Source organism: Crocodylus siamensis, chromosome 3 (assembly GCF_052110815.1).
Source record: "Crocodylus siamensis isolate JL-2025a chromosome 3, ASM5211081v1, whole genome shotgun sequence".
NCBI classification, from domain to species: Eukaryota; Metazoa; Chordata; order Crocodylia; family Crocodylidae; genus Crocodylus; species Crocodylus siamensis.
Genome location: NC_143397.1, coordinates 236,591,885 through 236,606,363, shown reverse-complemented (window position 1 = coordinate 236,606,363; position 14,479 = coordinate 236,591,885).

Genomic DNA, 14,479 nt, shown 5'->3' with positions numbered 1-14,479 from the left:
TATCTTGTGTTTACCTTAGCTTGTAAACTCCTGGAAGCTGCAGCCATGTCTTCCTCTGTGTTATATATTGAGCTGTTATATTTGTTAAATGTTTGTGGTTTTGGAACATACTGTTTTTGCGTGGACTGGTTTCTATACGCACATGCCAGGTTGTTTTCAGATGCTTTGCCATTCTGCAGCCAACAGTAGCTTCCAACAAGGATGTGATTTCAGCCCCACACTATCTGCTTCAAGTGTTCTCTCCTTGAATCCTCTCATCCTTACTGCAGATGCTGGTTCTGCATTGCTGGGATCTGGCCAGTGGTACAGTCATGACATTGAATCATGGAGGCTTTGCTTAAGTGGTTGGTCTTTGTAGGTATTTCATCAGCTATCATCTAGTGAGCATGGCACTTCAATAATTCCCCCTTTTCAAAATTGGTTTGCAGTTACAAGGAATGAGCAGTAATCTCTTTCAGTCTGAAGGCTGCAAACGCTGAATTTGCTATCTTCTCTCCTTCATTCATCTGGGGTTAAGGAAGATTCAGTGCTTTTCTCCTGTTCCAAGAGACACTGAAACAGAAGTCTCACATATAGTTTGAAATCTATGCTAGTGGTCTGCTTTCTCTAACATGTACTATCATGTAAAGGACACAGGTTCTGTTCTGAAAATGAGAACTGGTTACATTTTTTCCCCTCAGAATATGCGGTGGTGTCTAAATCAACATTTTCTGCAGCAAAGCATAAATTATAACTTACAAAAAATTCTATTGGGAAAATTCAAAATAAAACTTTGCAATGTGTTAATGATGTGTTTATTTTGAAAGTGTGATCTGAATTGAAACTACTGAAGAAAAGAAACACAGTCTAGAGGTTCGTGGTGGAGTTAGCACCACTCACAGTCTCGTGCGGGGACAGTTCTTAACAGACCACGGCAGGGGCCAGTTCATTTCCAGTAGTTGTCCCAGGCCTTCAACTCCATGCTCCTGGTGCAGGCAACTGCTAATTTTTCTTTAGCCAGACAGAAAGAATTAATTTTGTCCTTAGCACCATTTAGATTGGGTTTACATATACAGCTAGCTCCCATTTAGATTGGGTTTACATATACAGCTAGCTCCCTCTGTTCAAAATCTTAACTCAGATTGCCATGTCATCCTTTGAAATGTGTTCTTGGTTAGGTGATCACCGAGCTACATTTCAGCCTGATTGATTTATATTGGCTATTCAGCCTCATGAGATTAGATTGAGATTGTGGCTGTAACTCTTACAGCGACTGCCTCTACATCTGCTGATTTTGATCCTCCATTTCCATGTTACCATGTCCTTTAAAACCACTGAAAGACCACTCTGTGTTCCTAAATGTTAGGGAGCCTATACATATAGCTGAAGTTTCCCATCCTGACTGCTAGGGAAAAACAGCCTATGGAGAAATGTAAAATGTTCAGCTCTAATCCCGGGCTCGGAAGAAACACTGTCATGATAATAAATAGTTCTATTACCTCTATACAAGACTTTGTCTTGGAATTAATAATATTACTCTCCTCTGCTTATGGAGCAAATTTCATCTTCAAGGCACTGAACAAACATTTACTCATTTCACCTTGCAGCACCCTGCAAGACAGGCAATTACCCCTATTTTACAGGAGGAGTACAACAGACAGAAAAGTTAAGTGTTGTGGTCAAGGCCACAGGGTGATTCAGTGGTGGAACTGGGATTTGTTCCCATGTCCTCTTGCTTTGGGTACTATAGTCTCTCAAAGATATTCTGCTACTTTCAAAAAGATATACACAGGTTTTGCTGCCTCTGTAATCTCCTCTATGAATTCTCCTCTTCTAAATTCTTCCATTCTTTCTACCATTATATACTTTTCCCTTTAACGGTACCAATGAGATTAACAATAACTCTGACCCAATCGCCTACTGAAATATGTGAGGCATTTTATTTAATCAGCCCCGCTATGTGCTACTCACATGCAGGCACTTGGCACCAAGCAGGGCTGAAACAAGGGCCACATGTAACTCTTTTCTGTTGCAGTGTTTGCCATGGGAAAGTTGTTGTGAGTAAACAGGCCCTCATTAGGGCTATTCGATTCGGATTCTGCCCAAATGGGGGACAGTAATTCGATCCGTTGATTCGGATCACTGTCCCTGATTCAATTCAGCTGAATCCGAATCTGAAGATTTGATGGTGATTCAGCGAATTAGCAATTTGGGCACAGCTTTAAAAGTCTTTTTCTACATACCTTGAGGTAGATCACTGTGGTGCTGGACACTCCTGTGGGACGCTCCATGTGCCCCAGCACCACAGTGATCATGAGCCCCTGCTGCTTAGAAGTATGTAGAAAAAGAATTTAAATTTGTATCTATGTCCGAATAGCTGAATCTGTCCCAATTGATTTGGAGAGATTAAAGAGTCCTCTGATTCGATTTGGATTTGGAGACTCGGCCACTGAATCGTGCCGAATCGAATCAGGCTTTGCACAGCCCTAGCCCTCATACATTCAAGCTTCTTCTGAAGACTCACCAAACTGCATGGAATTCAGGTAGGTGTGGAAGGAAGCAGGTCTAAACTTACCTGGTCAGGACTTGAACCCCAGGACTCTGAAAAGTTGACCTATTCTCCTCCTGGGTATGCAGAACATCCATCCCTTCCTTCTTTGCACAGGTGTCTGACCTTTCATCAAAATCCTGATTTTGCCCTAACATCACCCCTTACCCTCTGTCTTAAACAACCCCATATCTCTGGCTACAAAAATATTGCAAAGTGACAGAAATATGTCAGGGATAGTCCTTTACTGGACAAACTGTCCTTGATTCTTATCTTTTACTGGAAAAAATCTGCAGTAGCTGCTGTCTGCTACTAAACCAGTGCCTTGCTGATTTGCAGTGCTTCCACTAGTAATAGGCAAGCCCCTGCCCCTTCCACACACACATAAACCAGCTGATACAAGTCAAATGCTATCTCCTCCCAAATAACATGGCAATAATTTACACTTTTGCAGAGTTTGTTATAGTGTCAAATCAAAGCACTTTGTCACTTGAGATAAAATAAGATTGCACCAGTTTTACAGAAGAGGGAAAATTTGGCACAGTGGCTTACCCAAAGACAGTGTGTCATGCCCAAAATCGAATTCCCTGTGCTATACTCACTGCCTCCTTTAAGCACCCCACCTCATTTGAATCCTTACGGATACAAAAGACATCCAGTACTGACTCCACTTCAGTGTATGCCACAGCTCCTAGCACATCTACACTGTCTGCCCATGCAAGTGATTTCAGTGGAAGGGTTGACAACATACCTTGAGGCACCAGGTCAAACACTTACTTGTAAAAAGATTTTGTTTGTTGACATTTCTTGTGTTGTGCTGCATGAAAACTGTTTGCAACATCTGGAGCATGCTCCCAATTAATGGGACTTGTGGTTAGCAAATGCCTCCATTTCACTACCTCTACTCCTGTGCCATGAACAATATTCCTTTAATATTTATAATGTTTCACTGGTGCTAACATTCATATACCCTCAGAAGAAGAGCTGTCTTTACCAATGTACTGTACTAACATGTCTCTACCCAATCCTTCAAAAATATTGACTTTTTGGAATAAAGTGAGAGGCCCGGAATTGCATGAATCAATGATCTAGGCATATTTACTGAAATTCTCTTGGGCACGAGCTGACACATCTAAGACTTCACTTAAAAATCTTTCACTGTACAAGGCACATTATGATCTTATTGAATAATCTGATCTTACTGAGTTCATCCAGGAAAGCAGCACAGTTCTATAAAGCGGTTTAGGATCCTAAGAGATAACAGGTTCTATATGTATAAAAGCCACATTATGATAATTACTATTGAACTAGATAAGATCATATAGTGTGAATTAATCACTAATGGCATTTTGTTTGCAAGAGAAATAATTTTTCCTTTTGTGACTGACGCTCCTAATTTGTCTTGTAGTACTTAAGTTGTTAATGATCTTTTCCCCATTTCAGATAAGGGAAGAAATTGTCCTTTCGTCCATTCCTTTCTTTAAAAAATATACCCTAGCTTTATGATTCATACATGATCTAAAAGCTTAGAAATTAAAAATAGATTTGAAAAAAAATCTGTTCAAAGTTGATTTGAAATTATTTCATTTCAAAACTAAGTAACCAGTTGTAACCTTTTGAAAAATGACACCTTTCTGATTAAATTAAACAGTACATAGCTAAAAATAATGTAAAGCTAATTACTATAATTACTGTTTGGTTAACTGGAAACTATCTCAGTACATTTGGAGATCTGTTCTATAATCATCAGAAGTTTGTAACTCTTATTCACTGTAAAGCAAATAGTTATGTGTTAAAAAAGAAAAAGAAATCATTTCCACAGTACATGTTGAAACCATGTGCCTGATGAGGCATGTGCTATGCTGACATGGCACTGACAGAAAGTGGCCCATTTGTAGCATTCACATCAGGCCACGGGATGGAGATGGGGTTAGAATTAGTGTCTTCATGCTGGAAAGTGTAAAAGTGGCAGTGCCATGACCTACGACATAGTCCATTGCTTTTAGCGTGACAGGGCTGAATGTGCAGTGAGTCTGCAACATGCTAGGTACTCCAGATCCAGGGTGGCCAGCTTGCCACATGGGTGCCACAAGTGGCACAGACAGCTTTTGTGTGTGGCGTGCAGCAAATCAGGGAGGCAACAGGCCAGGAAGTTGAAAGCAGAGCAGCAGATTGAGTAGGGGAAGGGGACAGAAGTGGCGTTGCATTCGGTGCTGGATTTATTTGTGGCACACTTGCCAAAAAGTTTGGCTCCCTCTGGTCTAGATCAACCTGGGATCAACAGGGGTAGACCCTGGACTTAACCAAGTGGCAGTCTGGCGGTTGGAGGTTGGGCCAATTTGACCCATGGCTTTTGGAAAAGAGGGAAAAAAAATGGAAAGATCCTAGAGGAGGTCCTGTCATAAAAGGAAGTGGGAGGGAGAGCATGCATTAATGCATACTGCTCCCATTGTATGACTTGAACCAGAATGGTTCACTTCTGTCATATACGCTGGACTAGTGGAAATTCTCCTTTAGCTCAAGTGACAGGTACTCGGTTTTCTGGAGCAGTGGGCTCTAAGTCCTCCCCAGACTGTTATTGTGTCTCTCTATTACTCATGAAGGTCCCAGTGGGCAAGTCATGACTGTGAAGCTCCTAGGTGGCCTTAGGTTTGTCACACTGCAAGAAAACAAGAATTCATTTGCTCATTAAAAACAAAGCCCCAATTCTCTTCTCCCTTACACCTGTGAAACTCCGACAACTTTGTGGAGGGCTCCTGGTTTACACTGGTCTCATTAAGACAAGGCAGGCCTTGACTTCTGTTAGTGCCATAAAATCCAAACACTGCAATTTACTGTGCTCCTGACTCAAAAGCAATACCTAGAATGCAAATCATTGGCAGAAGGGATGATTTTAGATCCAAGATCAGCACAAATTTACACTGAATATATTATGCTGCAATTGGCATAGAGAGGATTTTGAATACTAAGGTGCTTACATATTTTTACTCCTTTATCTTCTGCAGAGTCAGGCTTCTGCCTAGAAAGGTATGGCACTTTGGAAAAATCTACCATCCCTCTGAAATCAGCACTGAGAAGAGGGAGTGCTGAAAGGTCTCGCTGCCTCCTATTATTGCATTACCATTATCTGCAAACAAAATGTAGCTTCCTGCCTGTGCCACTGGGTTCTATCCAGTCGATGACCATAATTGAAAACCAGCAATTTAACAGCGCACTCGACTAGTCCCACAGCCTGTACTATTGTGATTCATTGTGTCAAGCTGGATCTGTCATGGCAAATGACGTGAGTGATGCAGGCTGACATGTTGTGTCATTTAAAGAATCTGGAAAATGAACAATGTTATAAAGTTCCTTCTCATTTTATTAGTCTCTTTTTAAAACAGATCCTCCTGCTACTCACTTCAGCTAATCAGCTTCCCACTTTCCCTGTCTATTTCTAGGGACAGTTATGGATATTTTTATTTCAATTTTACTCTACGCTGTGACTTTACTCTAATATAATTTATTCCTCTTTAATTTCTTCTATCTCCTGCACTATGTAAAATAAAGTTTATATACTGAGCACAAACTCATCCACTGCTGTTGCTCCACTTAGGCATTACCAGGGATAAATCTGAATCAGTGTTCTCTCAGTGGAAATGGATGTATTTCAACTAAAAATTGTGATGGCCATAATTTTTTATTCATTCTGTATATACTGTGGTAAATGAGGATTTTGGGCTGGGGAGAAGGGCTCGAGGTAGGCAGTATAAAAAAAGACCAGAAAGACTTTTCCTTTCTCTAACTGACAGGATCAAATCTATTCTTCTGGCATGCAGCTTCTTAGATTGCAAACTCTTTGAGTCAAGGCTCTTGCCTTCCGTTATATTTGCACTGTTACTGGCCCATTGCAGATGCTATTAGAGAAAAATAGCAGTGCTTGGTAAATGAATATGACAGAGATGGGATTATTTAGGCACTATAGAACAAACTCAAAGTGGCACTTACTTAATATTTTATTTAGAGTTTTAACATATAAATCAATATTAGAATTAGCCACAACTGGAATTTCCATCCTCTGGGAAACTGAGAGATTTTGAAACTTGATTTTGCTCTGAATCAGGACAAAAATGCAAACACATATTTTTGCAAAATTCTACGTGCCAAAATATTTTGTCTTGGCCCTAATGAGATAAAATATTCTGAGGACGTTAAATGGTAAGTTTCAAATCTATCATTCTGACAAATGGTGTATAAAACTATAATTTACATTGCATTGCAAAAGTCAAAAGAATTACTATATACTATTTGGCATGCAAGTCAAAGAGGTCATCAAGTAAATGGTTGAAACTAAGCAAAAAGACAATTTAAAAAACATTTCCTTTGAAACTTTCCACCAAATTTAATTCCTACAAAACTTTTCAGTGTCACCTGCTTGTCTTTTTTGTTCAGAAAGCTGCTCCATCAGAATGTTTTTGACTAGTTTGGCCCCAGATTTTACTGAGCCAAGTATTCCCTAGAGCTAAGAAATTACATATCAGAATATATTAGAAAAATGACCCTATAATCACACTTTTATGCAGTCACTTAATGGAGTATAATTGCACCTTCACTTATTCCATCTTTTGTGAAGATCAATAGGAGTTATGGTATAAATTAATGAAACAATCACTAAAATCCTGAAAGCAGGAAGGTAGAAGCCAAATGTATGATGGAATAGAAAGCATGTTGTCTAATAGCTAGATAAAGAGAATCAGAGCTTGGACAATTGTAGGTTTATTTTAGCTGAATCACTGATTCACTCTCTGACCTCAGGCAATCATTTGACCTCCTTGTGTCTGCTTCAGTGTATCTGCATAATTGAGAACCAGCGGGACATCACCAAAACACAGATTTGTGCATCAGAACTGCATTTTCCTGGGGAAATACATTAAAAAAAAACTCTCCAGCTTCAAGGTAGTTAACAGTGCCGATACGTTGGAATGTCCTCTGAAGCCAGAACTGAAACCAGAGAATATACAACAGAATTTAGCCGTACGTTAATAGTCAAAGAAAGAAGACCATATGGACAATCACCAAAAAAAGAAATGTTCCCATGAAGAGGAAAGGTAGCAGAAGGGCTGGCAAGCCCTCCTGGCTCAGTAGGGACCCTGAGGTCCTCTTGAAAAAGAAAAAAGAGGTGTACATACAGTGGAAGCTAGGTACAGTCCTCAAGGAGGACTGTGCAACAGCGGTCCGTACTTGTAGGGAAATGATTAGGAAAGCTAAGGTGGTGACTGAGTTTAAATTAGTCAAGGGTGTCAAAGACAATAGAAGTCCTTCTTTGGGTATGTAGGGAGCAGAAGGAATATAAATGGAAATGTGGGGCCCCTGCTTAACACCTCAGGACAGCTGGTAATGGACACTGAGGAAAAACTGAACTCCTGGATGCCTACTTTGCTTCGGTATTTCACTGAACCAAGGAGAAAGACAAGTGAGATCAGAATCACAGGGGGTATGGTGGGAATGACAGCCTTCCCACTGTGGATGCTGAGCTGGAACAAAACCAACTAGAAAAGCTAGACATCTATAAGTCAGCAGGACCAGATGAATTTCATCCGTGAGTGCTGATGGAGCTAGCTGAGGTCATTGCAGGTTGGAAGAAGGCCAACATTATGCCCATCTTCAAGAAGGGGAAGAGGGAGGACCCAGGCAACTATAGGCCACTCAGCCTAACTTCCATCATGGGGAAAATCTTGGAAAAACTCATTAAAGAATCGATGTGCAATATGCTCATTAGGGTAAGATTCTGAACAACAGCCAGCATGGCTTCGTCATGGGTAGGTCTTGTCTTACCAAGCTCATCTCCTTCTATGAACAGGTCTCTTGCCACCTGGACATGGGAGAGAAGGTTGACATTATATACCTAGACTTCCAAAAGACTTTTGATCTAGTATCCCATGATATCCTTGTGGAAAAATTGGAAGATTGTGGGCTTAACTGCTCAACAGTTGAGTGGGTGGAAAACTGGCTGCATGGTAGGACCCAGAAAGTTCTCATGAATGGATCTATGTCATCCTGGCAAGAAGTGGCCAGTGGTGTCCCACAGGGGTCTGTGCTTGGACTGGTGCTTTTCAACATCTTTATCAATGATTTGGATGTGGGGATGAAAAGCTTGCTGACGAAGTTTGTGAATGCCACCAAGTTATGGGGGAGCATGGCCATGCCAGAAAATAGGTTGCAGATACAGGCAGACCTGGACAGGCTGGAGATCTGGGCAGACTGTAACCAGATGAAGTTCAACACTCAGAAGTGTAAAGCTCTCCATCTGGGGGAAAACAATCCCCAACATACATACAGGCTTGGTGACGACAATTTGACTTGCACTACGGCCGAAAGGGACCTAGGGGTTGACCGTCACACGAGCATAAGTCGGCAGTGCGATGCTGTGGCCAGCATGGCAAACAATACGTTGGCATGCATTAACCATTGTATCTCATGCAAAACTAAGGGGATACTCCCACTGTACTCCACACTGATGAGACCTCAGCTGGAGTACTGTGTCCAGTTCTGGGCACTGCACTTCAACAAGGACATGGAAAAACTTGAGAGGGTCCAGAGAAGAGCCACCTGTATAATCAGGGACTTGCAAGACAAGCCATACAAGGAGAGGCTGAGGGACCTGGGCATCTTCAGTCTGGCGAAGAGAAGGCTGAGTGGCGACTTGGTAGTGGCTTACTGCTACATCGGGGAGTACATCAAGAACTCGGTGAACCCCTGGGGAAGACCAGGAGCAATGGATACAAACTCCTGGAAGGTTGCTTCAGGCTCGAATCCAGGAAAAACTCCTTCACAGTCAGGGTGTCCAGACTGTGGAATAACTCCCTCCAGACGTGGTGCAGTTATCTACCCAAAGGAGACTGGACAATCACCTTGCTGAAGTCACTTGACCCTAGTTGTCTTTTCTTGCCTAGTGCAGGGGGACTGGACCCGATGATCCACAAGGTCCCTTCCAGCCCCTAATAATCTATAAATCAGTATGGTAATGATTGACTGGTGTACTGAAACAACACCCATCTCCTCCTACACAGGGTACATCTACACATTCATTAATGTGCTGTAACTACAGTGCATTAAATTTAGTACCTATAATGACGGGTACTAACTTAATGAGCCATAATTGGTGCTACTAGGAATTAGTGCAGATGAACTTTTTTGTGATGCTACTACGTGTTAAACCAAATCTACTGCACATTAATGCATTAGCACAGGCTTCGCCCACCACGCTAATGCATAGTAGAGTTAGTCTACTGTGCTCGAAGTGTCTTGTGTAGACGCGCCCTACCTAGAGAGAGCTTTTGCCACAGGTCAGCTACAGGAAATACTGGGTAATAATCTTGTCTGATTTTCTCTCACTATGATGTTTCCAGTAGCCAAACAGCCTAACAAACACTAAAATGGTTTAGGTATAGAAAAATGAGATCTGTATCGAAAAACAGCAGGAGGGGGGACAAGCTGATATGACATTTGTGTTACAACATGCTTATGCATTATATATAAAGAAGAAGCTTTAGAACATTTGGTTCTAAGGCTCAGGCTTATCAGGCTTGATTTATAGAGAAGCTGGTATTAAATTATGCTACCAGCCACCAGCTAAACCCCTAGACCAAGCACCTAACATAGTCAACTATGAACATGAACACTCAATCTCTTTCAGGAAGGAAAGTACTTGTGCTGATTCAAGATTAGTATTTATGTAAAGCTTGCTACTAAGCATAAAATGCCAAGTTTGAAGGCAAAGTAAATTAGTTCAAACAGTAGCATAGGAAATTGTGGGAGTTCAGGTCTCTTGCAAAATCTTTGACAGGAAGTTCGGTACTAGGTGCTATTTCTAGACCTGACCCATTTCTCTATAACTGTGAAGGTGGTAAGGACCAATTACCCATGAAAACTTTGAGTTAAGACAAAGCAGCTGAGGTAATTTAGATAATTAAGTAGGACTTCTTCCTGCAGAGTTTATGGTTTTCTCCCTAACCTAACTAGGAAAAGAGATAACTTCTTTGCTCTCCAAAGTTTTTGAAGTAGTTTATCTGGTAAGATACCTTGTGATAAATAGAAAAGGCAGGCTTGAAATGTTTGGGGGAGTTTTGAACTACTTTAGCTTATTTGGCAAGGATCCTCCAAGTTAGGAACATGGAAGGACACAGGGGAATAAACCTCATGGCCAGGTACACTCATTACACTTCTACCAGTATAAGTGTGTGGAAACTGGTCTATACCCATAACAGAAAAGACGTTTGGCACACTTAAACTGCTTTAAAAATAACAGAACTTGGTCTAAGATTTGCCACCCCCGCCCGCCACCAAAGAGTGAACATGGACGCTGTTCACTATCAATCTAAACTATGCCGCCTACAGAGAACTGTGCGGCGTGGATCGATTCTGCCTCTGGCTTTTTGAATGTCTGTACTTAGCCCACATGTATATCATCAACTACTCTGAAAATAGTGCTCTCAGAAATCAGAGCTGCCTACTTCAGGGCCTGCAAAAGGAAGCTTCTTGGCATTGATTGAAAATGAAAAAAGAGAGCTGTTCACTCCCAACGACTTGAGCAAAAGATCTCTGGTAACTGAGTAATTTAGATCAACTTCTTTCGTGATTGGAGATTGGCTAAATATAATAACAATACAGTGGGTGCTTCTGCACGTGCCCCTACAGTGCCATTGTTACTGCACCATCGTAGACTAAACGACTCGTAAAGGAAGTACTAAATGACGGTGCAGTAAAACTGTGTTTTATATTTGGCATTTTGAAATTGAAGAGGAAATACCTAGCTGCTTTCAGTTTTTACCTGCTCTTTTTCCATTAGAAGTGAGGGAAAAGAGTAAGTAAACAATATTTAAAAGGGGAAAAACATGCTTGTCTTAAAAGCAACACTTTCAGTGGGAGTAAATCAGCACAAAATCACACTTTGCATTTATTTTCCCAGTGTGAAAAAAAATGAAAGTGTGGATTCTCCCTGTCTTCCATTTTTTAATGTACGTTTTCTCATCTCCAGTGTCTTTTTCCAGTGGACAAAAAGTGAGGGTTGGATATGTAAAACAGGAGAGTATGGAATCTGTCCTGCATAAGTTAAAAAACATTCAACCTAATTTTAAAATAATTTTGAATAGTTTTAATTAAATCAGCATTTTAAATATTTTAATGATTAAATAAGGGTCACAAGAGAGAGATCAGTTGTGTCCAGCTCCATCTTTTGATTATCTTTTCCTTTTGAAGGGCTTCTTGCCTCAACCCTTCTTCCAGTCCAGGGTTTCTCAGGTTTTTCATAATGGCAGTCCCTTATATGAGGTAAAATTGCATTCACAATACCTTCTTACATTTTAAAAACTGTTATAGTAGTTGTATCTATGATGGCAATGGCAAGCTTATATAATTGATCTGTGTGTGGTGTTTCAGGTGATTAACAGAGCACACCTGACCCTGAAGGTATTAAATTAGAGCAAAACACTCAATGACTTGTACCCTGCTACCACTGACTTTCTGGCCATGCAGGGAGGGGATTAAGAACCACCACTCTAATCTATTAGTTCTTCTCTACTTTTCTATTTCTACTACGTCTTTCAGAATACACTGACCAAAATTGGAAGCTGTTTCCTAGTTCCCTGTTTTTAAATTCACTTCTCCATCTGACCTCTAAGGCTAGGGACAGACCTTCAAAAATCCGGAGCCTGAATTGATTCAACCTTTGTAGGTTAGTCTAACCGGCCTAAGCTGAACGGGTTTGTAACAGAACAGACATGTGGGCACATGCCTGCCCTTGCTCAGGCCAGGAGCTGGGGGTGCTAGAGCATGCCCTTGGCTGCATGGAAGTTGTGGGGAGGGGGGCATGGCCAGACTGGGCTTAACTGGACAGAGAGGGGTTTAATGCCATCATCCCTGTCCCACTGGCAGAGACCCGAGCTGGGTCTGCTGGTTGCTCCCTCCTCTGGCTCCAGCACCAGGCCCCTGAGGCTGAGGGGGCAGGGAGGGGGGTTAGCCTCCCCTGCACCCCAACTGGCAGCCGGGGTAGAGGGGAGACTGGCTCCCTGCAGCAGAATAGGTCCCTGCTGTCCCCTCCAAGAGAAGTGGCCTGGGGGTCTTTAAGAGGAGGCTAGATGAACACCTTGCTGGGGTCATTTGACCCCGGTACTCTTTCCTGCCATGGCAAGGGGTCGGACTTGATGATCTGCTCAGGTCCCTTCCGACCCTAGAAACTATGAAAATATGAAGGACGGAGGGAAGGGGAATAGCCCCATCCCAGCCCCCCCCCCCCCGCATAGGGGCCCTATGGGCTGGCTGTGCCCCTTCTGGGCCACTGCATTGGAAGGGGGCAGGGACCTTGGTGGGGGCAGAAGCCCATCATAATGTCCAGCAGTGCGAGTCCATTCCCAGTGGGGGGGGCCCACTGTGGGGTGGGCAGAGCTGTGTCAGGCTGCACGCGGCAGCACCGGGTCCCGGAGGAGCCAGAGCCCCCCCACCCAGCACCGTGACCGTGGCCTCTTTCCTTGCCCCACAACATGACCTCCCCCCACCAAGAAGGGGCTCCTGCCCCATCATGGTTGCTTCCTTCTCACTGCTCCAGCCGTTTCTCCCCCACCGGTGCTGCTCAGCCTGGACGGGGGAGCCTGGAGCTGGCACAGGGCAAAAATGGCCCCTCCATCTCCTGCATCCAGTGCTTCCTGCTGCAGCCACTCAGAGCCGGCGCTAGGCTGCCCTGTGTCTCTTCTGCTGCCACTGCTGCCCTGCAGGGCAGCCCAGAGCCGGTGGTGGAGACACAGGGCAGCCTGATGCCAGCTCCAGGTGGCTATGCCTGGAAGTGCCAGCAGCGGGACGGGGAGGGGCTTTTCCCCCGCTCTGAGCAGCCATTTCTCCCCCACTGCCACTGCTCAGCCTAGATGGGTGAGCCTGGAGCCGGCATGGGGCATCTGGGGCCAGGGCTGCATGTGCTGGTCCCTGCCTGTACCACGGGGCTGGGGCCAGCCAGGCTTCTGAGAAAGGCTGCTCCACGGTGGGATTGCCTCAGCCCCGCTGCAAGCCCAGGACTGAGGGACCCACCGGGGGCCAGACAAAGCCCCTCTGCAGGCCAGATCTGCCCAGCCTGCGACATCTGGCTGTGCCCCCACCCAGCTGCTGAAGTGGTGAGGGGGGAACAACTGTGATGGGGCAGGAGCCCCTTCCAGGTGTTGTGGGGTGAGGAAAGTGCCCATGCTGGTGGTGCTGGGCAGGGGGGTTCTGGCCCACTCCAGGCCTTGGTACTGCTGTGCAAGGCCTGCTGCAGCTTTGCCTATCCCACAGTGGGGGACCCGCTGGGAAGGGGCTCACACTGCTGGACATTATGATGGGCTGCTGCCCCCACCAAGTGCCCTGCCCCTCCCATTGCAGTGGCCCAGCAGGGGCACAGGCAGCCCATAGGGCCCCTTGGGGGTAGGGGAGTTCAGATGGGGCTATTCCTCTTCCCTCCATCCTTCTTCAGAGGGGACAGCAGGGGCCTACACTGCCACAGGGAGCCAGTCTCCCCTCTACCCTGGCTGCCAGTAGGGGTGCCGGGGAGACTAACCCCCCTCCCTGCCCCCTCTGCCTCGTGGGCCCTGGGGCCTGGTGCTGCAGCAGGAGAGGGGACCAACTGGCAGAACTGGCTTGGGTCCCTTTCTGGTGGGACAGGGATGGGGGAATTAAACCCCTTCCTGGACAGACCCCTGCTCCTGCCTGACCCTGCTCTGACACGGGAGCAGAGGGGCAGGGCCAGCCTGGCTGGGCTGGAGGAGAGCCCAGCTCAGAGAGCATGCCTAGATGCTGGGGGTCTCTGGTTTATCCTAAAGTAGGGTTCTGGGACAGACACTGCATAAACCAGTTTGAGCCAAATCAGTTAAGTCTGATGCTACATTCAACCAGATTTATCTCAAACTAGTTTTAGCCATTTTCAAACTGACTTACGTGCACTGAGCATCTGTT